Raw genomic sequence first — 27,375 nt, 5'->3', positions numbered from 1 at the left:
TTAAACATGCACTTAATCAGCTCATGTCGCATATTATTGTTTTAAATGTTTACCATTGCATACTACAGACATCGTATTTTGCACATCGTCTTAATCTAATTCTAGTCAGTATTCAGCGTATATTGTGCCATATGCAATAAGCCACTGCATCTGAATTTCATTTAATCAGCCTACATGGGTTTGAATCTGGCCTGTCTCACTCCATTCTTCTTCACCCCAGTGTTTCCTATTATATCTTCACTCTCACTATCAAAAAAATGGCCCAAAACATCATTTCTAAAATGTAGCCGTGAGTTGCTATGACCTGTAGTGACCTCATTAAATGGAGACGGCGCTGTGGAGGGTGTCTGAGAGTTGAGTGTTCTTAAAAAACATCCTTTCAATCACTGTCCTCAGGTTTCTATGTCCTCACTCATTTAAAAATATATAGATTTTTTTTTCTTTAAATGGAGAGGACACTACCTTAAGTATCCTGTTTCAGACATTCTTCTGAGAAAATGACCTAAATAATCACACGTTCTTCGGAAACATTTGAAAAAACCATTGAGATCTCTCTTTTCTTCAAAACCCATCTCAATTATGTCTAATATGTGCTGTGATTTGATTTTCATCCAATGTGAATTCAAAATGAACTTTTTTGTTTTAGTTAAGAGCATTTTAGAAGCTAATAAAAAGCTCTGTTCTCTACATCAACAACCATTTTTTTTTTTTTTTTTTTTTTTTTCCATGGAACTCTAGGAGAAACGTCTGAGATCATAGCTATAGCATCTGAGAATAGAGCTATACAGTTATATTAATCATCAAACATGCTGTTAACTAAAACAAAAGTATAATAATAATTTTAAAAAAAGAATGTGCGTATATATTTTTGGTTTTGGAAGGAACAGGCCTAACCCCAGATCTCAAACATAGCTAACATAATCAGAAACCTAACATGAAATATAATACACTCACGTGTTTTGCAGATGCTTTTATGCACTGCATGCAAGTTATGAATTTGATCAGTGGTCCAGTGCTCCAGTTAAGTTAAAGGGGAAGTATGTCATTCCAAACCTGTATGACCTTCTTTTATCTGTGGAAAACCAATAAAATAAAATTAAAAAGTTTTGTTCATACAATGGAAGTCAATGGGGTCCAATATTTATGCAAAAGTAAAAAACAAAACAAAACAAAAAACACTACATTTTCATTAAGTTTCCTAATATGTGAAGGAACAACCTATGAGCAATAAAATATTTCTCTGGGGAGTACCATCAGTTCTGAACGGGCGGTGTGAAGCAAATGATCGTTGTAAATGGGGTTAATATTAGAAAAGGCCTTCAAGAGCCCATTTTTTTTCTTTCTTTCTTTAAAGCATTGTGTGTATGTGTATGCACGTCTGTTCGAGGAGGCTTGGGGCCCAGACACTTGGAATCATTTAGAGAGTATGTTGAGTGTGGGTGGAAAGGAATGCGTGCCCAGATAAAAAAGAAAAGAAAGTGAAAGAAAAACAGAGGAGAAAGGAGAAGGTGGGGAGTGTGTGTGATAGACGGAGAAAGGGCAAGTGAATGGGGTGGCGGAGGGGGAAGTGCCACCTGAGATAGAGAAACGCTTTAAGTGGCAGAACGCAGGGAGGAGAGAGAGGGTGAAAAAGAGGACAGCGAAAGAAAGGAAAAGAGGTGGGAGAGGGGGAACAGGAGGGAACAACAGACAGAGGGGGGAGAGAGCGGGAGAGAGATAAAGAGAGAGGGAGGGAGAGAGTGCAGAAAAGCAAGCAGCCCACTCTCTTACCTACTGTTCTCCATCAAGCAGATTTCAAATGGCTTTTGCAGGTCTCGCTTAGGGGAACATCTATTCCTATCACAATGCTGCCCACACACATCTCTCTGACAGCCGACGGGAGGGGGAGAGCGAGTAGGAGAGAGGGAGAAGAGATGGAAAATAGAGGGAGAGAAACACAGAACAAGTGATCGTTCAAGCCTTAATGGTGCACTAGCCTGAGCTCGAGGTTAGCATGCGAAGCCCCCACTGCCCATGAGGTCCAAACAAGGAGACATCCAATACCTGGAAAAAGCGAACCATTAGCATTTCCGTTCAGCTCAATAGCAGTTGCTTGGCTGGTGCAACTGCACCAGAAGTATGAGACCTGAAGGGTAATAATAACAACAACTACAATACCAATACTACTACTACTAATAATATATGTATTAGTATTATTTAAAAAAAACAAACAAAAAAAAACAAATAAGACAGTAAAACAGCGTAAGAAAGAATTGTAAAAATGTACAAGTATACAACTATAAAGTTACAGTACTATATTTATCGTAATTTCTTCCTTTTCAAATGTTAAACTATAACGGTTTTTCTATTTTGTTAACAACAGCACTTCAATTAAAATCGGGGAAGATGGTTGTTGGCGTATGTTATGGCGTATGCTATAAGATCCTGAAAGCCCGGGATCATGAGCTGCTCATGTGTACAAGAACACACTGCCGCACTTCATTTAAAAAAAAAAAAAACATAGACAGTGCATATATTTATTTAATTAAATGGCAGCCTCTGTGATTTGATAATGGCACTAAACCAGAGCGGATTTATTTCGAATTTAATCATGCAACCCTATTGTATTCCTCTTCCGTCTACCATTCCCATTCAGCTATCCATCTTTGTTTCCCCTAACCCATCTTTTTTATTGACCCTGTCTGTTTCGAGCATCTCATCCCCTCTCCATCCCTCCCCCAGCTCTCCTCTTGTCTTCTTCCATCATCCTTTGCTCATGTGACCACGCCTGCTCCGAGAGCGACTGCAGCCTCACTGCCAGAGGATTCCACCGGAATATGAATGAGAAACCAGCTTTTCCAGAAAGAACCGGGGCAGCAGAAAAGCAGGACAGTGCAGATGCAAACACATTTACAGATATTGATAGTTTCCATGTCAGATACTGGGGTTGAAATCAAGAATAGTTCTTATTTTAAACAGAGATGCCTCAGAAGCCCTAGGGGTCTAATAGCCTGTGTATTTGATGGCATTGAGCATTCTCTTTCCACGATAGTTTAATATTGACCATCTGATCAATAATAAAGATTGCATTCATATGGCGAGTCCTATCTGAAATAGATATATGCACGGAAAGTGACCTCAGATATCTATTATATTCAATGCCCAAAATGACATGATGAGCAAGATGTATATTGGTTTCTGAAGAGTGAAATAAACCATGTTTGTGCATTAGAAAGGCCATAGAATCCTCAATTGAGCCACATAGAGGTGAAATACCACTGACATTGTTTAAAACAGAAATCTCTGCTGACATATTTCCACTCATTGAGGGATGGTGCCCCGCTTTAAGTCTGACGAGGCCCTAACCCTAATCTTACTGATCCTGCAAGACCGATCAACCTGTCAGGCACAAAGCGGGGCATCTTTCAGATATCTGCCATGTTTCCGATTAAAAATAGCTGGTGCGAGACATCAAAGGGCCCGTTACAGTTTTAAAATAGCCTTTATACTTTAATTTACTTCACAACCCGGGAAATAAACCATACAAAAATGCTTTGTGAAAAAGTTAAAACAGACAAGCCAAGCTCATGATATCAGACTTTTTATCGTACAAGACTGCACTATTGTTAGGGAAGCAGACATTGTCATTCTAAAAACCATTTGTTTTGGATAAAAGTGTATGCATAAAAGACGAGTCATCAATACTTTCCAGAAGAGAAAGGCTGTATATTTTCAATATGTACATTTGCTTAAAGTACATTTTTTAGTGTTTAGGACACTAACAAAACTGCTTTAAAAGTGGGAATAACCAAGGTAAGAAATTCTGAAATTGGTGGGAAAACATGATACAAAACACAGAATATTATCAGCGCTAAATACATCTCTAACCAAACCAGTTTACACATTCCTATTTAGGGGCAGGCTACCTCAAAATCGCATGGCGTCTCGCACCGAAATTCTACACCGAGGTAAAGATCCATTGATTCAAAAAGCTGGTTGCAATGCCGGTGTCCTGACATTTTATCCTACCCTTCAGATTTTCCTACCCGGGTTTACTGTGCATGCGCACATCAATATTGCATCCTTTTTCTCATGCTAAACACCGATATTTAGGGGTTTAGGTTTAGGGTTGGGGTAGGTGTAGACTTTAATAAAAACACAATCTAATTGGTAGAAAAAATATTTATTGTTGGTTTCCTGTAGCTGTATCCCTTCTAGCTACAACCGCGAATATAACACATAATTACTGTATTTGCATTACTGTAATGGTAGATCAACTTTACAGTAGCATTTTTCGTTGTCGAATTGTACTACCCACTGTTTTAATGGCAGGTAGGAAAATCTGACAGCGTAGGACAAATCTACAGAACACCGGTTTGTTTACATAAATTTTCATGAGTACAATATTTTACTGGGGAATACATTTAAAACACGAATAACCGCGTCAGTAGTTTAAAAAAAGCATGCCTGCTAACTAGCAGCCTCATAGGAGGTTGCATCCGGTTTCTTGTTGCTCTAGGTTTGGCGTGTCACTCACCTTTAGTGTGTAGATGGTAGTAACCCGTGTTTTAAAACAGTAATTAACTGTAAGCTACAGTCATGAAGTGATACTTCATATCAGCGCGGGTACACTCACATGCGCACGCATGCTTACAGAAAAATTACTTTGTTTATGTTGCCAATATGTTAATACTTAAAATGTTTATCTATTAGAATTTAAACTTGTTTTCTGCTCGTTTTTTAACATTACAAACATTACCCATTTTTGCCATCATGGGCTTTACGGTGGATTCAGTCACTTTTATAATGAGGTAAATACATTGTCTTTAACTGTAAAACTAATCCTAAAGTTTCATTTTGTCATTAAGATGTTAGTTTATATGTTTATTAAGTTGCTTGGCTGGACACAACACAACTGATTTCATTTTGTTAGGTCTTTTGGTTGACATTTCTTTATTTAATAGTTTAATGTTATTCTATAATAAATATTCAGTTTAAAAGCATTATGGACCACCTACACTAACCCTCAAACAAAACTAGATCTGGGTCTGATACAAGTGCTGATTTTGTTATTTAGACATGTCAAAATAAACACCTCAGTACAGTAAAAGAGCGGAATGTGGTACAAAAAAAATAAAATTAGCATAGCATTGAAGCTTTCTGAATTCCTGTGTGGTCCCGTTTCTCATTCTTGTTCAACACATGTCTTGTGTGTGTTTACTCTTGGTTAATCCAGAATGTCACATCTGTCTCCATGGCCGTGGAAAGCTCATCTCTCCTACGCTGATCTTAGACCAGCCTCTCCCGATGAACCCAAACAAGAGCCATTGTGAAGGTAATCTCAAATCCAGTCTGAGATCAGGCTGAAAGAGTGACTTCCACCAGTACCATCTCCATAGCAGCAGAAACAGGATCAGCACGAAAGACCCTTGTCCTCGCATTAAAAAAACTAGACTTCTTCGCAGAGCAAAAACAAACACTCCCACCCTTTCAACAAGGCATTGAGGCACAGATTATGAGGCAGTGCACAAGACAAACCATGTTCCACGAATAGACAATAACTCAGGGACCACCCTGAGGACATTTTAACCCTGGAGACCCCGACGAGGCTTCTTTGTCGTGTTTACTCAAACCCAAACTCAACTGCACAAATTTCGTTTTTTTTCCAAACCCAGTGAGCTGCTTCCATTTAGCCTTCTAAGATACGTCCAAGGTGGTTCGTTTTGCAAACTGAAAAGTAATATATATTCACACACACACACACACACACAGAGTTGTGCTCATGAGTTAACATACCCCTTACAGAATGTGCAAACTGTTAACAATGGAAACAAAATAAGATCATCAATAGGATCATGAAAATTACATGTAATTTTTTTATTTAACACAGTCCTGAATAAGCTATTTCACATAACAGATGTTTTATGTATTCTCCACAAGACAACATTATAACTGTATGTATAAAAATTACCCCGTTCAAAAGTTTACATACCCTTTAATCTAAATACTGGGTGTAATTTCCTGGATGATCCACGAATGTCTTTTTATTTTTTGTTAGTTGTTTATGAGTCCCTCATGGGTCCTGAGCAGTTCAACTACCGGCTGTTCTTCAGAAAAATCCTCCAGCTCCTGTACATTCTTTGGTTTTCCAACATTTTCTGCAAATTTGAACCCTTTCCAACAGTGACTGTATGATTTTTAGATCCATCTTTTCACATGGAGGACAACTGAGGGACTCATAACTCATTCATAACTATTATAAAAGGTGAAAACATTTGCTGATGCTCAAGAAGGCAACGCAATACATTAAGATCTAGGGGGTGTAAACTTTTTGAATAGGGTAAGTTGTACTTATTTTGTCTTTTGTGAAACATTGAAGTATTTATGTAGCTTCTTAAGTGCGGAACCAAATGAAAGAAAATATGATCTTCAAACAAAATACGAAAAATGTACAATTTCATCATCCTGTTCAAAAGTTTACACCCTCTGGCTCTTCAATTCATTGTGTTGCTTTCTTGAGCATCAGTAAATGTTTCCACCTTTATAACAGCTGTGTAAGCGTACTATTATATTTATATCTATATGATTTCTATATTTTTAAACACACATTTTCATCATTCAATAATTAATTTTCTTTTTGGTAACACTTTAGTATAGGGTACAATTCACGCTAATAACTAGTTGCTTATTAGCATGTCTATTTTTAACATATTGGCTGTTTATTAGTGCTTATAAAGTACATATAATGCATGACATCCATAATCCTACCCAATACCCTAAACTTAACAACTACCTTATAAACTATTAATAAGCAGCAAATAAGGAGTTAATTGAGGCAAAAGTCATAGTTAATGGCTAGTTAATAATGAGAATTGGAACCTAAAATAAAGTGTGACCTTCTTTTTTTTTTATTAATCATTTATTACAATATCTTTGAGCATACATTTTATATTGAACATTTAAAGCGAGTAAGTCACTGAGGTTGTGTTTTGGATGTGTCTTTAGGAGGCAGCTGTCTATATAGACTACAAGGCAGCTCACTAGAATTTGGAACATAGTTAATGACTCCTAAATCATGTGTTCCCCCTCAATCCTAGCGTGACTGACCTTTACCATCTCGTGACTGAACCACTGTGGTCTTGTGGGTCCTGGTGTCATGACTAAGCTTGATTGTATGAAAAGAGTGTGGGCATTAGCATTGGTATTAGCAAAGCCCTGGGCATCACAGAGGAGCAGCTGGCCATGAACGCTCCAGCGAGACTCGCCGGGCTCCGGAGCTCACTGCAAATGGACTGATCTGGAATCAAGGGTCTGTTGAACATCTGCTAATTTTCGCTGTTGATCTGAGGCCTGGAGGTGAGGGACGTTGGGGGTTGGTTGGTTCATCAAGAGTGCTATGAAAACTGGAGATTCCAGATGATGTCCATAAAGTGATAGTTCACCCAAACATGTTGGCCCACACCTGTATGACTGTGTTTCCTATGTGGAACATCAAAGAAGATATATAAAAAAAATGTCTGTGTTTTTTTTTTTTTTTTTTTTGAAAAATTTGGTCACCAACATTCTACTAAATATTGTTGTATTTTGTGTTCCGCAGAATAATTCATATCATACACATTGATCATGACATTAGAGTGAGTATATGATTTTCATTTTTGGATGGATAATAAATTTTACTTAATGTGATGCATTTGTATGATACGTATAATATGATATTTAGCCGATAAATAAATAAACAGACAAACAAATAAATATATAGGCTGGGATTTGACAAAAGCATGCACCACTTAGTTTTGCACGTTAAAAATGTGTATTAACATGCATGTTGACTTTTCAATTTTCAATTTTAATTTCATAACCCTGTAACAAAATATAAAAACTTTCTTTTGACTTTGTTTTTAACTTTCAGCAACTGTTATTTTCCTACAGATAAATAAGTAAATAATCTAATAGTGATAACTATAATAAAATAAAATAATCATAAAATAAATACGTTTTGAAAAAAAAAGACTTTTCAAAATCTGGTGGATGAAAAAGTATAAAATTGACCCTACTTTCTTAATAATCATACGTATATCATACACAATTTATTAGTGCATATTTTGTTTTTAAAAATTTTAAATGGTTAATATAAAATATAAATGTTTATATTTTTATTATATTAAACACACACACACACATACATATATATACATATACATATATATATATATATATATATATATACATACATCAATTGTCAAATTATTTAAAATAAATGCATACACATATTAAAATATTTATTATTATTATTAAAAAGCAGGTAAATGTTTTCCTTATTTATATTGCTCCACTATAAACTTGATATTCTGTCGCATTGCAGAAGTTAAATGCACTGCTGTTCTAGAATTTCATATTGTAAAATCCTCTTTAATGACCAGTGAAGAAAGAGCACAGTGACCAGCTCTGATCTCACTCCCCTTCTCCCCTCCCTCTCTCCCTCGCTTCGCTCCCTCCCTCTCTCTCTCCATCCCCACCTTAGCAAAGACAAACTCATTTCCATATAAATGGAGTGTAGGCCTGCAGCCCAGGGACCAGGCAGAATTGCAAATATTTCATCTCTTGCCTGGAGAGCCTGCTGCTGTTTCTTGGTCGCCATCGCCCATTGCTTTATTCCCACCTTCCCTCTCTCTCATCAAGCTGCTTCATTTTGTGCTGTTATGCACACCTGACCACAACACCCAAGCACCTGCGGGGGTCAAAGAGGCCGCTCTGGCTGTGATCACCCATCAGTTGTTGTAGCCAGGTTTGAACGCAGAGGATGCCAGGAGAGCTTTGGCTAAACCAGGGGGGTGAGCAGACGTACTCTCTCTCTCTCTCTCTCTCTCTCGCTCGCTCTGTATCCTTCACCATCCACCCACAATGCCATTCTGTTTTTATTCTACCCCCTCTACCCAGAGGCACCTGACATCCTGATTTAAATCTTTTTGTTTAAGCAATATCAAATCATGCTGCAGTGCTGTATTTCGCTGCAGCTGTGAGTCGACCACAGGTAATATTGCTTTTATTAGCAATTTTTAGTTCTATATATAAAGCTGATAAGGAATATTTCGGGTTCAATGCATTGTTGTTATAGATAAATAAAAATAAAAGTAAAACTACTAAAAGGTATTAAAAAAATGTAACTTGAGATTAAAAATAAATGTTAACTGAAGTATAATAAAATATTAAATAATTATAATAATTAAACTTACTTTATTTCAGCCATGTTGCCACAGTTAAATTTCTCTTTTTACGTGGTTTAAGTTGATGTCCTAAAATAACTAAGTCTGAATGAAAAATTAAGAAAAACTATGTAAGCTTATTTAAAAAAGCAAAAATAAAAATGTAAAAATAAAACAAAATACTGCAGTTTAAGTAAACTAAAAACTAATAAAAATATAATGGTATCATAATGATAGTAAAATAACATAAATATATAAAATAACATCATTTTAAATAAACACTTTAATTCTTTTTTAAATCGTATGTATTATTTGAGTTGTAAAGATCTTCAAATGATCAATTGTGTAGTCGTTTTAGAGTTTAAAACATCTTTTTTAACCATTAAGTTTTAAAATTAGATTTGACTTTAAAAGGCAAGTAAACAACTGTTTTCACTGACATCAAGTTTACATCATATCACATCACATCATCATATAAATAAAATATTAGATATCAGATGAAAAAACCAAAATAAATTAGTTAGAGTACTAAGATTATTTAAATTGAAACTGAAATAAAATAAATAGAAATAAAAATGGCAAAAGCACATAACAAATTTACTAAAATGTTAACTAAAATAAATTTTAAAAAAAAACTGAAAATATAAAAGCTAATTTAAAATATTAATAAATCTGGACCACTTTCTTAATACTCTTTCTTGGGAGTTGGGCATATTTTTCTAAAGACTAAAATGCTAAACAAATTACATCAAAATAATACACTGTTAGAAAAAGAGGTACAATACAGGTCCATTTTTGTTCCCTAAGGTACAAACTTTGCATATGTACCCTTAAAAGTACAAAAATGTATCTTTAAGGTACAATTGTGCACCTTTAAGGTACAATTATGCACCTTCCATTGTACATTGTGAGCTTTTCGAGGTGTAAGGTACATATTTGTCCCTTACATATTTGTACCTTAATGTTTAAATATAAAATGGCAGGAATTAGTGGATGCTGAAAATGTCATCTCTCAATATAGAAACACAAGTTAACCTATACTATCAAACTCAATAATGTCAAACTAAATTAACTGTGAAGTTTTGAGATATGGGCAAAATAAATCAGAATGTTTTTTTTTTTTTTTTTTTTTTTTTTGTGAAATGTCCCTTTGAATCATTTTTAATCATGTTAATGAGGATTATGTAATCATTTATATTCACAAACAGTATTGAAGAATTTGATTTTCAAACCATTTACCCTATTTATATTAGAATAAAACAGACAAATAATTGTTAACGCTTTAAGTTGTGTTCTATTGAAAGGATCTAGCTACAGGCTAACCAGAGTTTGACTCGGCGGAAGCATAAATATTGCAGCGCGGAAGGATACATGAGTGAATCGACAGTGATCCAACTGTCAGTCTCTGTCAGTGTCGATCAAAGGTGGGAGGATGGCCCTTCGACATTTATCAACGGAAGATTTAATCACGGAGTTATTTACTTTGGGGATAGAGGTCACTGAAGAGGAGAAAAGTAAATTCAAAGGTAAAGTATTTGAATTTTTAATCAGTGTTTGTGGTGTTAATTCAAAGTTGGAAGTTAACTTTTACTGTTAATGTTAGTGCTAGCCAAGTTCATACTCTGTCAACATTAGCTGGCTAGACTCACGTTGACGATTGCCATTATTAACGTTAACTAGTTAACGTTAGTTAAAATATTATTATATAATAATAGCATAAATAAATATTATTATTATAAGTAGCAGTACTATCTTGGCTACAGTTCACCATCGAGCTAACGTTAACTTCTCGGCGGCAAAAACGCTTCTCATCCAACTCTGCAGCCGAAAAGTTAACGTTAACGTGAAATATTAAAATATTTCAGAACAAAAGACTAATGGGCGGCAAAAACGTTTTTTCCACATCATTATAGCTTAGCTGTAAAACTACTGCGTCAGAGTTGGATGAGAAGCGTTTTTGCCGCCGAAAAATCTTTTGTTCTGACTTATGTGAGCTAACGTTAGCTGGACTGCGTCAGAGGAGAACGATTAAAAAAAAAAAAAAACTTTTTGCCGCCCAACAGTCTCTTGTTCTGGAATATTTTAAAGCTAAAGCAAAGCCATTTGGGCGGAATGTTACTATCGATAGCCAGTGACTGTTTGAAAGTATGATTTAGTCTTTAAATATGCGGTTTATTTATAAAGACAGCGTCTATTTAAAAAATGTGTTTCGCCGATCTCGGAGACATGAGCTCCACATGATCAGCGGGAGCTCCATCATCATGTATCCGCCGAGAGCAGCCTCAGCTCGGATAGACCTTCTGACATTTGCCGCTGGCTCTGATGTCTCTAGTGGTTCAAGATAAAATGTAATTCGTTTGGGGTAAAGCGAAACGTTTCTTATCTTTGTCCTTTATTCAATTAATCTATTAATATGTATATATATATATATATATATATATATATATATATATATATATATATATATATATATATATATATATATATATATATATCGTTAGGTCCTTTTTATTCCTGAAATATTCCTTTTGTCATGAAGCTCTGGTTGACTGCTCACTGACAGCATCAGTTGACATTTTTCAACTCGGGCGGCAGACGCGAATTCGCCTCAAACGCTTAAATGCACAAAAAGCACCATTCGCGCGTATCGTGCGAAACGCTCAATTCGCGTCATTCGCGCGAACTAGTCTCGAACTTTTTCCCCATTGACTTACACTAACGTTACAGTCTGCCTTTTTAAATTGTTGTATGTTGTTACCAAAGTGGTGGTTAACATTGCTGTTTTTCTTTTCTCTTTTGTCTAGATAATGATGTTGATGGAGAAGCAGTGGACTATGGATTGACTGAGAGGATGATTTCATGCCTCTTTGAAGGGTCGTTTAAGAAGCAAGCCAAATTCAACCGATTTGTTCAGCAGTGGAAAGAAAACGTGACACTAACCCTCGAGCCTGTCCCGGTACATTCAGAGAAGGCTACAGCAGATACATACTGTGTCGATGATAAACTGTTTGTTAGTATGGGGCATTTATGTTAAGCTGTGTTGGGAGGGCTGTAGAGGGTTGTGGATGAGCTCAAAGCTTGTGTTTTTTAATCCAGAACACATCAAGTGTCATTTAGTTTATCCGTTATGTTACTCTCTTTACTTTGGTGTGGTGTGATAAAGTGTTTTGCTTGGTCTTTGATAAAAAACTCATGTTTTTCTGCACTATATTGCTGTTCTTATTAGTGATGTTCATGAAATTGAAAGAAGGAAAATATAAATGGTTCCATTGTATTTATTCCCTGCTATGCATCTATTCTCTGACATCGCTGTTCATTTTGTTTTGGAGTGGCAGTAAGTTGTCAGTTTTTCAGTGAAATGCTTCTTAAAAAAATGTAATTAATTATTTTTAATGTTTTTATATCAGACATGACATCCTAAACATTGTTACATTTTATTTTGGGTTGTTACATTGTATGGTTGTGAGATGAATTATTATTGAATCTGTGAATTAAACTGTTTTCCATTTAAGGACTAAAATAAATGTCTTAAAATGCAGTTAGTTGTTGTTTGCCTTCATTTTCTTTCACTCCTTAGGGAATAAAAAGGAACTTTTTTGCCACCTAAAGGTACAAAATGGCTTTGTCACTGGGGTGGTACCTTAATGGGACAAAATTGTACCTTTTTCCAGAGGTACTTTATTGTACCTTTGTCTAAGGTACATTATTGATCCTCAAAGGTACAGTATTGGCCCTTAGAAGGTACAAAAAAGTAAGGTACAAATTTGCTCCTTTGACTCAAGGTACAATAATGTACCTTTGAGGGTACCACCCCAGTGACAAGCTTTTGTTCCTTAAAGGTACCGTTTTGTACTTTTTTTTCTGAGAGTGTAATGTAAAAAAGTAATGACTTTCCATGACAGATCAATATTATCCCTGTCATTTTTACGGTAATCGACATGCCCCAGATGCTGTCAACTGCACTCAACCTAAAATATTCCTCATATACATTTGGCACTCTTGGACCACTGCTTTGCCAATCAAATGAGAGGACTGGAACTAACTGTTGTATAATTGTTTATGGCCATAAACCTGCTCTTCCGAATGCCATTTTTCCTTCTCTGTTTAGACATTAGTACAGTGTCGAGCACTAGAACGTAATGGCTACAGATGGCCAGGGTGTAATACAGTTAGTTCTAGTTACACCAGTGCCAGCAGTTCAGATTACATGATCTAATTCTCCTCTCCGTGTGTGGCTCTTTGTCACACACCATGACTTCCGACGCTCAGCCTCTGTCCACATTTAACCACCCAGAGGAGAGCTGGAGAGCGAGACTGCGGCAGAAAGAGGCAAGATAGCAGGATAGTGGGGGAGAGACACCGTCTAATTGAGGAAGCATTATTTTTCCACCAGGAGAGCGCAATAAAAATTGAATGAGGAAATAAATAATTCAGTTTTAGTTTCCAGCAAGAAAACGGCTTTTCTCTGACTGATAGCAAAGAAATCAATGCTTTCTTACTCCTCGAGCGCTCAGAGCTAAGGGCTGGTGCGGGGGCAACTCGTGCACGGCTCCGACACACGACATGTGCGTGAGAACCAGCGAAAGTCTGTTATTAAACAATTTAGGGTGTCCCAGTTCCCAAAGGTGACTGATGACAAATAAGACACTATTGGAGAAATATGACTGACTGATGTAAAATTAATGCAGAATGGGGGAAATGGTGCTAAAGGTACTTTGTAATATTATATTGTGTATTTGCATGATTTTTTTGCTCCAATTTCTAAAACGTGTGAAATCTTTCACTGAAAATACAGCGTGCAGAATTTGAGTGAAACAGTGACATAAATAATTATGTTTCAGATTTTTTCACGATATCTGCATGATTACAATATTTAATTTCTGGGGTCTTTTAATGATTCACTGTGTATATATATATATATATTCAGTGTGTGTATGTGTGTATGTGAGTATACATGTTTGTATTGAAAGTAGACATTAAAAGACATTAAATAGTTGCTTGATTGAATATTGAATTTATTTGTAATTTTTTAAATAATATCTATTTTAATATATTTTTATATTTATTTTAATTAATTATCCTTTAAATCCTAAAAATGACACTTTGAAACAAAATGCAAATATTTGCATGATTTTAATATTTAATTTTGGGATTATCAGTATTATTATTATCCCTAAAAACTATAAATCTCAGATTTTCAGTGTGCTCTTAGATGCTTTGGACACAACTGTGGTTAATTAAATGAAATATTTTACAAAATATTTAATTATCCTTATTTGTCCTATATGAGAGTGGACATTTGGATACAAAATGCAAATATTACCATGATTATACTACAGTACTATCTGTCATATTTTGAGGCCTAGCAAGGACCTAACTTTCAAGACTTGATCATTTGAGACTTAAGACGTATAGCAGTTAGGTATACTAGACTTGTTTTCAAGGCCTAGTGACAAGAGTTTCTGGTGGAATAGTAATATACAGTGAAAAGATCTGCGGTGGATCTCTTTTAGCTTACAGTCAGTATTCTCATGAGTGTTTCAGTATTAGTCAGATATCATGCTCATAGAGTCACCCATGCAGGACGATACACATGATAGACCGTCTAAAAATGGAGCTTCAACCCATTACACGGAAACAGTGATATCAATCTGTGTGCGACACCAACGTCAGAACGACTGAGGAGACAAAATATGAGACTGCAGTGAACAGTATTCAATCCAGCCCAAAAGAATGGAATGAATCAGTGAGGTATAATGTAACAAAAAGCAGAATTGACAAATAAAGGTCTCGTAATCTTTTAATTTGTCATTTTCTGGTAACTTTTTACTGTAATATTTTAGTAAAAATCTGTACATTTCTGTCAACTTTAATACTCAGTTTAAACTGCGCTCTTAGAAGCGGTAAATCTTTGTGCTCGAATGCTGTAGTTTTATTATGACTGAGAAAACCACTGGAACGTTATCCCAGTAACAACAATGAACGGCCTAAAAGATCATTCTTAATGACATTACAGCCTTTTTTTTACCACATCGATGTTCTGAGTTGAATTATAGCTTTGGTTTACACCTACAAAGAAACATTAGTCGAAGCCATTTGATCCTACACTGTTTTGAACATGTGTTTGTGTAGTCTGTCAACACAGGGTCGGGTTTTCCATTTGTAGACACATGAAGAATCTGCCATCTTGTTTAATAGCCTGTCTGCGCAACCCAGGGAAAGACAATGCAAGGTTAATGAAGCGCTACTCCATCTCGCTGCCAGACGTAAACGCTAACTTGTGTTTATTTGGAAAATCCGAATTCCCCTGAGAGAGGCGAAGCAGGACAGGCATATGGGAAAAAGTGGGGGAAGGATAGAGAGCGAGCGGAAAAACAAAAGAGGACAAATGGATGATGCTCTAATCCCACTCTGACACCCACTCATCCTGCTGAGCCATCATTCCATCCGCCAAGGGAAAGCTGAGTCCGTTGTCCTCTTCCTCTTCCTCTGTCAACAATTCCCTTTCTCCATCCCTCACTCTCCCGCTTTCCTTCCTACTCAAAGGCTCAAAGGTCACATCTAGGCAACGCATCACGATGTTGAGGATCTGCCATTTGTGGAGACCATGAGAAAAAGAAACCCTTCTCTAGTCAAACCTCAGACATTTAAAAAAAAGGGATGTGCAAAAATTGGCATAAAGTACCACTTCCCTTAATTTGGCATCCACGGAACTTTTCACTGGTACTTTCGCAAAGCCAGACTTTTGACTATTTGCATAAAACCGTGTCCGCTAATTCTGGCCAAGAGCCACCCACCTATACAGGAAGGAGACATCTGACTAGACTGAGTTTTTGTTTAATGCATCCGAAATGGGGCGCAACTCTTTAGGCCTGGGTATCGGTACAGATTTCATGATAAAATGCTGAGGCGCAAGCTTTTAGGTGTGATTCAGATCTTGATCCGGTTTCGCTTTTGATTATAGCACTTAAACTTTGGATTTTTTCATCAAATCATTTAATTTTCAATCATTTTATATTTGAATTATATTATTAAAATACTTCATAGTTTATTTTATTAAAGAGGACATTTGGATACAATATTTTTATGATTAGACTATTAGTTAGTTAATTAAATTTGTATTTTTTTTGATTCAGTGAAGGTTCCATCAGACTGAGAGTAAAGAGTAAAGTTCTCTATGCACAATGAGTCCGAAATGTTTGTACGTTGAAAAATAATACAAAGTTTTGTCTGTCATTAAAAAATTTGGATCGGGTTCGATAATCTGTTTTCACATTCCGTAGCAAGCATTTTGACAGGAAAAGATGCCGAATACGAGAAAAAAAGAGAGAGAAAAAAACTAAAAAAAATGCATAGGACAATTTTGGACTCATTGTGCAAGGACCTTAACTCCTGAGTTTGTGAATGACTCATTTTGAATGAGTCATTAGAACAGGCTCAAAAGAGACATTTGTTTATGAACGGACTACACTGGTTGCACTGTAGGTTTTTTATATTTATTATTTATTCACTCAAAAGAACTGGTTCATAGAGAGTCATTTGTTTTGAATCAAACACTGGTCTGAATAAACAACTGAATCGAAAATCATGTTTTCTTGCCATTATTTCACAATTCCATGTTTGTTTGTTTTTTAAATGTTGTTACATTTGATTCTGATTTCAGACTTGGCTTTGCAGACATATAAAGGATTAAATGGCTTCAACTAATGTTTCTTTGTAGCTTGTAAATCCTTATGGATGTTTAATGAAAAGAACTGGTTCATAAGAGCTTTGTTTTTGATTCACTAAAAAATACCTGGCTCTTACCCGTCATTTGTTCGAAAACCAGGTCTGAAAGTCTCAAACTGCAACATAAGAACAAAAACACATGGACACAATATATGAATCAACACAAGTTTAGTTTTTTGTAGACACAATATACAATTTCTGACTTTAACGATCCTTTTACAAAAGTTGCTTTGTTTTGTGCGTTAAAGAGAATCATTGTTCATATTCCGCAATGAGTAACTCCCATGATGCATCTGGATGGATCATGCCTATCCAATGTGATTGGCTTTGGATGATGATCAGTGTCCTGCTTCTTTTACTACCTTGTTTGTTTTGTGAGAGAGGGCGTGGCCACTTATACATTTTATGGGTGTGACTTCTGGTCTCATTTGCATCCAGCTACAAAACAGGAAATGTTGCTGACTGATATTGTAAATTGGTGTCTAACCATTTAATTGAAATACATTATCTTAATTATGAACATACTGGTTTGTAGTGCAAACAATTTGACCATTTACAGCATGTTGTAATTCTTCTCATTACTTCCCTATAGTGGCTAATGAACTGGAAGTCTCGCCCATCGGCTTACTTCTGCATTGAAGAATAAGGTGGATAGTCTCATGTGGTTTTGGATGATCTTGGTGAAAGACGAGTGGACTAACACTGCTAGAAATAGCACGTAGAGGATTGCTGCGAACTCTTACCGTTATTCACCGTAATTAATCTACTGATCTGTGGCTAATTGAGAAAATCCGAGTTGCAGCTTTTTCTGTAAAAACAGTGTCAACCACAGCAGAAAGGAAACTGTGCAATACCAGACTCCACAGAGAGTTAAGGAAAGTTCTGCCTTCCCAAAAAAACAACAACACCAGACCTGTCGAAATAATTGCCAATTGGGCTAAGCTAAGCTTGCGAAACTGAGACAACCAATGACGTAAGAAATGTGGAAAAAATATGTTTGTGCCACTAAATCTTGGGACAAGGAATCCAAAGTAAGTACATCATTGCACATTCAGTTACAATGACATTTTCTTCCAAGTACATTTCTCGGAAACTAACCAGCATTGTTTTTTCCCAGATCTTTCCAAGGTGTAAACGCAGTCGGGGTGAGCATGTCGCAGCATGCTCGACATGCAAAGAACATGGGAAGCAGGAAACGGCGACTCAATCAGAAAGTATGGCATTGAATTCAGACCACACTGCTGTTGATGTGACTCAAAGGAAGAACATGTTCCTCACAATATCTACCCTATGATGACCAAACCCCAAGGAATTGGCCCTCTCGTGCCCCTTACAGCAAGTCCTGTCATGACTAAGCATCTTTTCCAGTAACACTTCACCACAGGGACACGCTGAATCCAGGACAGTTTGGAAATAGATGTAAAAAAATAGAGCGTGAACTGCATGGAATTCATTCAGCCAGCTGTTACGTGATGGTGAATTCTCAAAGGGTGGCAAATTATGCTCAAAATATACACATGCATGCAGAGACATATTCCGTATGATGAACTAGCGACTTAAATAAAGCGAGACGCCAACACATTCTTTGGTGACACTAAGAAAAAAGCAATTTGCTGCAGAAACAAGCCTTGTTGAGGTCAATACAGGGCCTTTGGGATGTTTGTTGGCCCCACGGCTCCAAATACGACCGTATTTATGGACAGAAATAGACTTTGATAGGTGTGGTTGCATTTGTCCTTTGACACCTGTTGACGTAGCTGGTCTTTCACAAGCAACAGGACATGTTGCAAATGACGATATGCAAGCTTGTTGAGTAGCCTGTCTAAACAATAAACACGTACTTGTGACACACATTAGCTCTGTTACAAAATCAAGCTGCATGCCTAGACAGACATTTAAGGCAGCAGTCTTTTAAGATAACCTCTTTTGGTCAAAGATTCAGGCAGCGTCACGTGTCTTTGAGGAACAGTCAATCTCAGTTTGCACTGTGGCACGCTTATTGAAATAAAAGTAAAACATGGGAGACAAAGAAAAAGAATTGGTAATTATTAGTACAGAATGCAACACAACAAAGTTAGATCAAATTTTAAATTACTTTTTTACATTTATATTTAAATTACAAATTTGTGTAAGTGTAGTACTCCCAAATTTATTTATGATTATTTTATCATTTTTATTGTAATTTTACTGTACTCGTTTGCAGCCAAAATGTATTAATTGAATTTAATTTAGTAAGTGGCAGTTCTTCACTGCTATGTTATTGGAAGCGTTAAATTTTTTATTTTTTTTTTAATTTAGTACTAATGCTGTAAAATTATTAATCCGAGTTAATCACATCCAAAATAAAAGTCTTTGTTTACACAATATGTGTATGTTTACTGTTTATTTATTATGTACATATAAATACACAAATGCAAACAGCATATTTTTAAAATATTTACGTGTATACGTTTATATATTTATTTTATTATATTTTATATTATATATAAATATATTTAATATATAAACAACATATTTTTCTTAAATATATACATGTGTTTGTATTGATATGAACCAAGTGGCGAATGTTGTGCCAATCGGTGGACTCCGCACTGCGGGACTAATGCCCGGAAGAAGAAAAGATGTGTTTGTATTCATATAAACATCATAAATATACATTGTACACACTCATATAGCCTATTATGTAAACAAAAACTTATATTTTGGATGCAATTAATCACGATTACCGTATTTTTTGGAATGTAAGTCGCACCTAAGTATAAGTCGCATCAGTCCAAAAATATGTCATGGAAAAAACGAGGAAAAAAACATATATAAGTCACACTGGAATATAAGTTGCATTTATTCAAAGAACCAAGAGAAAACATTACCGTCTACAGCCGCGAGGGGGTGCTCTATACTGCTCATTGCCCTCTCGCGGCTGTAGACGGTAATGTTTTCTCTTCTGATTTATAGTCCGAAAAATACGGGATTCGTGATTAATCGCATCCAAAATAAAAGTTTTTGTTTACATAATGGTTCACTTCTCTCGTTTCATGTCAAATCAATTTTGATAAATAAATCGCACCTGACTATAAGTCGCAGGACCAGCCAAACTATGAAAAAACTACTTATAGTAGTCTTATAGTCCGGAAAATACTGTAATCATTTGACAGCACTATCAGCAATACAATATATATATATATATATATATATATATATATATATATATATATATATATATATATATATATATATATATATATATACATACATATATGTATATATATGTATATATATATATATATATATATATATGTATATATATATGTATATATATATATATATATATGTATATATATATATATATATATATATATATATATATATATATATATATATATGTGTGTGTGTGTGTGTGTGTGTGTATATTGAGATTACAAAACTGATTAGTAGCCAAGACAATTCATAAAATGCAATTTATTACATACACTATTAATTGAGAGCACTGTTAATTAAAAAATTATCAAATTTACTTAATATTATAAGTGAAACTGCTACACTCCTGTTAACATTATGTAGCATTAAAATTAAAATGTATTTAATATATTATTTGAGAGTGCTACGCCATGCCAGAGCATTGTTTCAAATAGACTGACATTATGGTGGGTATTTAACTTCAGTGGTATTAAACTGACCCTCTATGTAAAAGATGTGTAGAAACGCTTCAAAATTATTTAATATTTTCCATATGCACCAGGAAAGACAAATCATAATGTAAATAAGTATGCCAGTAAATTATGGTGTGGACCGGATGTGGTGGGCCACTCTATGCCAAAAAGTCCAAAAGGCCATTTTTTGTCCCCAATCCGCCCCTGACACACATATAGTATTTCTAACTGAAAACATTAATCAAATTGATATAGTTTATGTTAATGCCTTTGGCTACAAATAAGAATGCATTACACTCATAGTATACTCCTTTAATAAATGTAAAATTTGTTTAAATTTGTGTAGCTATCAGCTACAAATAATAATCATTTTTAAGATGATTTTTTAACATTTAATACTAGGAAATACAGCTTTTACCTAACGTGTGTTCCCTGGGAATCAAACCCACAACCTTGCGCTGCTAACGCAATGCTCTACCACTTGAGCCACAGGAACCTGCACCAAATCACTCCTTTATGAGGAAACATCTCAGTTAGGATGCCCATGTAGACAGTAGACACCAACACAGCTTTAAAGTTTTCAAACAGAGCTTATGTTTCCACTCAGTCATCAGCAAGAAGTTAAAGCAAAAGACTCAACCTAGACGGCTTTTATTAATAAAAAAAGTAAGAGTCTCTCATGCAGTGTCTACATTATATATGAACAGCCAAGTACTTCCTGGTATATGTTCTAATGAAGGTTTTTCGGTGTGGGAGTGCGCCATGACTAAAAGCTTTATCGGGGAAATTCACAATGGAGGACGCCTCCGATCAGGCATTTTTCACACCGAATCACTTAAACACGCTCATATTTGAGTTACTACTCATTAACATATGAACTATCATGAATGAGGCAATAAAATGGTGCATGCGAGGTATTTTTCTATCAGTCTGCCTGCATCTGCCGCGTGCCGGTTTGTTGTTGTTGTGTCAGACTGAAGTGCTGGGAGTTCTTGGCACAAGAAGACTATAATCACAACCCACACCCATAACCCACACAGTACAGAGTAACACCCACCCACCCACACACACAGCAGTCACATGAACATCCTGTCATCGCCCTGAACAGGACTGGACAGACCGCAAGCATTTACACCCTCTCACACAGAGAAATACTCGCAAACAAAGTGTGCCTTTCCTAAACGAACAAGCAATGGACATGGAGACACACATGGAAGAGAGACATCCAACCCATTCACATAACTCTTCATCAACTACTTAAAAAGATAGTTCACCCAAAACTAAAATAATTTATTCACCCAAATTATTCAGAGATGACATCATTTTCATTTTAAGGCAAACTTTTCCTTTAAGCTTTTGTTTTAATTTACTCTTTGACTGTTGCAAAACTCCCCGCATATCTTCCTGTCATGTGACCACAGAAGGAAAGGTAAATGAGTTTAGTGCTTGCTTTCAAGTTCATCCCTGATCATGTTCACTCCCCGACGATGACTAATGCCATAGCTCCACAACTTTCACAACCCATGACTCACAAACGCAGGATCGGATCTGTTGCCGTCAAGGGTGCGCTGACCCTTTTGCACACTTTCAGTTCTTACACATTTGAGGCTTCGCTCACATTTTCCTGATTTTCTTTTTATGATCTGGCTGGCTCTGTTTATGACTCCCCACTGCCAATCATACTACCTCACGGTAGTTTGGAAAACAGCTGCCTGACAGTGAACTCCTCTTCAGATTCTGTTATGAGCCTAAAAGTACAGATAAGCCGATAAATGGCCGATATTACAATTCTATACTATTTTGTTTAAATATATTTAGTTAAGTTATAATACTTAGCTAAAATTAAAACTATTAAAATCTGTGCTGTCAAATGATTAATCGCGATTAATTGTATACAAAAAAGTTTTTGTTTGCATAATATATGTGTATTCTGTGTATATTTATTATGTTTGCATAAATACACACACATGCAGTAAATTTAGAAAATATTTACATGTATTTGCGTGTCTATATTAATATAATTTATATTATAAATAAATATATTTAATATATAAACCTAACCTATTTTTCTGAAATATATACATGCATGTGTGTGTATTTACATATACATAATAAATATAAACAGCACACCTACATGTGTAAACAAACACTTTTATTTTGGATACAGTTAATCACAATTAGTCGTTTGACACCACTACTTACATTTTAAATAAATTAAATTTCAGTAAGTGTGTTCAATACTTTATCCCTGGGTTATTCCATTTTATTACACAGAACTTAACTTCTGAACTTATTTAATTTTTCTTTGTATGTATGGATTACTTGGGTTTTTACTGATATCTGGTGAACATTTCATGTCAGCAGCAGCTTTAGAAATATATTTACCTAGAAAAAAATGTTGACGTGTTCAATACTTATTTTACCTGCTGTATCATGCATCCCTAAGTCAAAAGTATACTTCATTTTTTTGTGTATGTGCAGAATTATTAAAGCCATGCTTCCTCTATACGCTCAACTCACATTTTAGATTTTTTTGCACTAATCAGTTGCTTCACAAGGTGGAATCACAGGTGGCCCAGACTGTTTTTTCAGTCGGAAAAGAAACTGAGAAGACGAAACTAAGAACTATTGGAGATGCAACAACAGTAGATCACCATGTTGGTGATTTTGTAAGCCCCTGTGTTTGTGTGCCCTATCAAATGGAGTATACATGAAATCCTATGTTATCAGCAGTATGTGTACTACGTATTTGTGTTCTAGTAAGTTCTAGCAAATATTAGACTCTGTAATATTCCAGTCCAAGGGAACTGAGTAGCCTTCATATCCGAAAATTGGCACAGAAGCTCGACTGTCAAAGTTCATGATTCTGACCTTCCCATGAAGATCTCACTATTTGTCCGTGAGGTCTAAACCAGTTCATCTGGAATGGACCAACAGGCACTTTCCTGCACAAGGTCATGTATTTTTTCAGGATGTTGGGCTGCATTTCCCTTGCATCACGGCCAGCAAAGGGCTTGACCCGGGATCTGCTGAAGGTCTCCATAAATTGTTTTCAGCAGGGCACCGCAACTGAATAATTAAATCTCTTGCTCTCCTGGCTTTTGAAGTTTATGGGCCTCTTCCTCAAACTTGGATTATTTTCTTTCTTTCTTTCTTTCTTTCTTTCGAGGATATCTCTTCACTCCTCCGCGTTCCTCCCCCTTTGCTCTCTCTTTCTGCCCACAGACACTACTCCCCCTCTTCTGTTTGACAGACTTCCTCCTACTCCTTTGCCCCATGGCCTCGTCCACAGGGCCTAATGCACCCCCTGCATTCTTCTACGGTGATGTGCCGTGTTTACACGGACATCGTACTGGACGTGGACACTCGTCAAGTTCAAGAATAAAATATAAGCATGCAAAACATTCCTATTTACTGCTATTTCTTCCATTTAATGTTTCAAACTTGGAAATTAAAGTCAGGCAGTTAAAGATAGAAAGGACACTTTGACTTGCTGAGTGCATGACACAATAGCAGCCTTTGTGAAATGACATTTTGGAGTTTGCTTTACTCTTTTTGTTCACTCAGGGTGAGCCGTTCAGAGAGTCTGCGTTTGGTAGGTTTTTGTAAAGGTCTGAGTGATAACAGACATTCAAAGGAGCAGGTTTTACTTTAAGACATTTGTGACTAATTAAGATCCTTAAATAGACGAGATTTGGCAGCTAGCAGGACTGCAGAACGTGCATTAGCAGTGGCCCTATCGAGAAGGTCATCTTTTTCCATCACATACACGTGCTTGCTGCCTCCAAGACAGTCAGCACATTTAAATGTCATTGTCTGCAGACCTGTTGCATAATTCACACTCAGAAAAACGGGTCGTAGAGTTCTAACTGCTTCTGACTCTTGGTTGCTTCCCGTTGTGCAATGTTTCCCGAACTCCTTTTTCTTCACAACCTGCCATTGGAATATAATATTTAAGCAAAATCAATTTGGGAACCAAAAACTTCATACTAGAAGGTCATTGGGCCACCTTTAAATATGCAGAAACCACGCTGTGACCTTCTCAAGTGTGTAACCACACGCTGTACACACGTGAGAGTTTCACACTTGGTTCAGTTGGTTGGTCCGAACAAGAGCTCAGTTCCGCCTCACTCCCTCTTCCCCCGCAGACCTCTTTTCATATTACAATCCAAACCGTGATATGTCAGCATCACAGCATGAATATCACTGTTAGAGTAGTGGTATTGAAGTATTTTGCCGCGTGATATCCCACCAAAACTTTACCCTGTAAAATTGAGGAAACAAGAAAGAAATACAAGCCGCTCTCCAAAAGTAATATATCCAGATAAAAGCAGCTTTTTGAGTGTATAATCAGGTTGACTGTGGGATTGCGATGGTGAAAACAGTATGTCACCATTTTCACAAGTTTGTGCGAATCACTTTCATATCAATTGCAAAGCATAGCAGGGTTCAGATGAACCAAACCTTTGGTGCTTAAAAACCGACAAAGTCTGGTGTAAGCGGCCCAAAGCTAAAATGCACCAATAATTATAGCAATTGTAAGCACCTCGAGTTCAATCAGACGTTTAAACCGTACAGTTTTCTCTCGCCCAGCCAGACATACATTCTGATTCCAGCAGCCTCTCCGGGGGCGGTTAAGTACAGACACACACATTCAGCGCCCGAGTTGGAGTGTGAAAACAGGGGGGTTTGCAAATGGGGAGTGGGAGGCAGCCACAGTGAGCGTCCGGCTCAGAGGTGACAAGGCTCAGGGCCGCTGAATCGGCTCCGCACAGACGTTGCCCTTTGCGCAGAAACGCCCATGCACCACCATCCCGCCTACACCAAGCGCTCTCCGCTCTAAACGGAGCGCTGCTCCCTCTCTCTCCCCTCGTTAACCGGCGTCGCCTGTTTTTTGAAAGCCAGCGTCTGGCTGAGGCGTCCGGCCTCCGCCAAAGAGACGCGTACAGTCCTTAAAGGCACTTTCGGTTTGAGTAGGCATGAAGTGAGTGGGAAAAATAGGCTCTCTCGAAACATGGATTTATGTGCTTGATGTTAATCAAGGGCTCAGTGTGTGTTTTGCCAGCTTAGCTTTGACTCATCTTTATGTCGTATTAAAGCAGCTGTAAAATTCCAACTTGGCAGAGGGAAGGAGGACGATAAGGATACAGGAGACGGTGTACTTACACTTACTCTGATATTAGTGCACTTAACCAAATGAATGAACATTAGCGTAGCTAAGTGCGCAAAGTTCATTTAGGATTTTTCTATGCAATGCTAAAGGTTCTTTTAAAGTCTTTTGTTAAAGATGCTGATGCTAAAGGTTCTTCTGATATCTTGTGCTAAAGATGCTAAAATTTGAAAGGTTTTGTTGAAATCTTGTGCTAAGGATGTTAAAATTGATAAAGATGTCAAAATGCTAAAGATTCTTTTCATTTGATGTGTTCTGTTAAAGATGCTAAAATGTGTAAAGTTATTTTGATGTCTTGTGCTAAATACTAAAATGCTAAATGTTCTTTGGGTGTTTTTTGTTAAAGATGCTAAAGGTTCTTTTGGTTTTATGGCAAACATGGTAGAAAAGTTGTTTAGATCTTGTGTTAAAAATGCAAAAATTTTGACATTTTATTTGATATCTTGTGCAAAATACTTAAATTCTAAAGGTGTGTTGTGTCCGTTTTGTTCAAGATGCCAAAATGTTAACGTTTTTTTTCAATATTTTATGCTAAAGAAGTTAAAATGCTAAAGGTTCATTTGGTGTCTTGTGTTCAATGTACGATGTTCGATGTTCCATTAAAAAAAAGTACAACTAGCTATAGGAGTTAAATATTCCTTTAAAATGTTTTCTTTGTGTTACACATGGAAACAATAACTGTATGTTTATAACGGTAAGGGTTTGGAACGACAAGAGGGTGAGTAAATAATGACTGAATCTTTTGGTTGAATGCTCATTGCTGACTTATAGGGCTAAATTATATGTTAACTGACTCACAGGCAGGAATGTGGGGACAAAATTTTGGTGGGCTACCCTACCCACCGCATGGATTACTGGCAGTATAGAACTTCCCAGAGCAGTCTGTACTTTGCTTGAAATAGTAATGCCTCCATGTTCCACCTCTGTTTTGTAGGATACCTCAGAGAGGAGAGGCCTTGCTCCAGGCCACCTGTGCCTAAAGAGGGGTCATTATGTCCTCTGTCAACACCACCTGCCCTGGCTTGTGTGGACTGAGTTCAAATGAACTCCCACACAGAGCCAAACCCTTATCCCTCATGCCCAACTACGTGTAGGTTAGTTAAGTGTGTGTGTTCAAGGTTCTGTGCATCCCATTTGGAAATCACCAGCCTTGCATACCAAATATGGCCATTCCTTAGTATTTCTTGACGGAAAATCATTCACACCCAGCACCGGCAAGACACAAATAATTACAGACATTCCCAGCGTTCCTTGTTGTACTGCATGTCAATGAGAACTGAATTTCAATCATTGCAATAACAAGGCTGCTGAAAAAGCTGTTAGAGAATGATATTTAATGCGGTTTATGCTTGAAACGAGTAGAAAAACTCAAAGTGGGAGAAGGAAATAATCAAATGTTCACAAAATTTTTAAAGGTAAATCCAGGAGTTTTTGCCATTAATTTTATCCCTAGACTTTTAAATAATAGTTCATTATAGAGTTTTAAACCTTGAACCAGTTCTAAAATAAATTGCTGCATTACTTTCAGTTTTTAGTTATTAAACCTTAAACTTTAGTTTAAAGCAAAAAAAGTAGGCTTAATGTCAAGATTGTGAAGGGAGTAAATTAATAAACATTTGGAAATTTGGGAATTTTTGGAAGCTTT

General features: G+C 36.4%; 1 long non-coding RNA gene across 1 annotated transcript; it reads left to right on the top strand.

Moving 5' to 3' along the window:
• Positions 1 to 7,574: 7,574 nt before the first annotated feature.
• LOC127987054 (uncharacterized) lies at positions 7,575 to 19,146 on the top strand. The gene is made up of 3 exons (XR_008161036.1): positions 7,575 to 7,613; positions 17,503 to 17,941; positions 18,028 to 19,146. It is a non-coding gene; the product is annotated as an uncharacterized LOC127987054 (long non-coding RNA).
• The last annotated feature ends 8,229 nt before the right edge of the window (positions 19,147 to 27,375 follow it).

Source organism: Carassius gibelio, chromosome B22 (genome assembly GCF_023724105.1).
Source record: "Carassius gibelio isolate Cgi1373 ecotype wild population from Czech Republic chromosome B22, carGib1.2-hapl.c, whole genome shotgun sequence".
Taxonomy (NCBI): Eukaryota; Metazoa; Chordata; class Actinopteri; order Cypriniformes; family Cyprinidae; genus Carassius; species Carassius gibelio.
The sequence above is the reverse complement of the archived record's forward strand: the minus strand, read 5'-3'. Positions and strand labels throughout refer to the sequence as shown.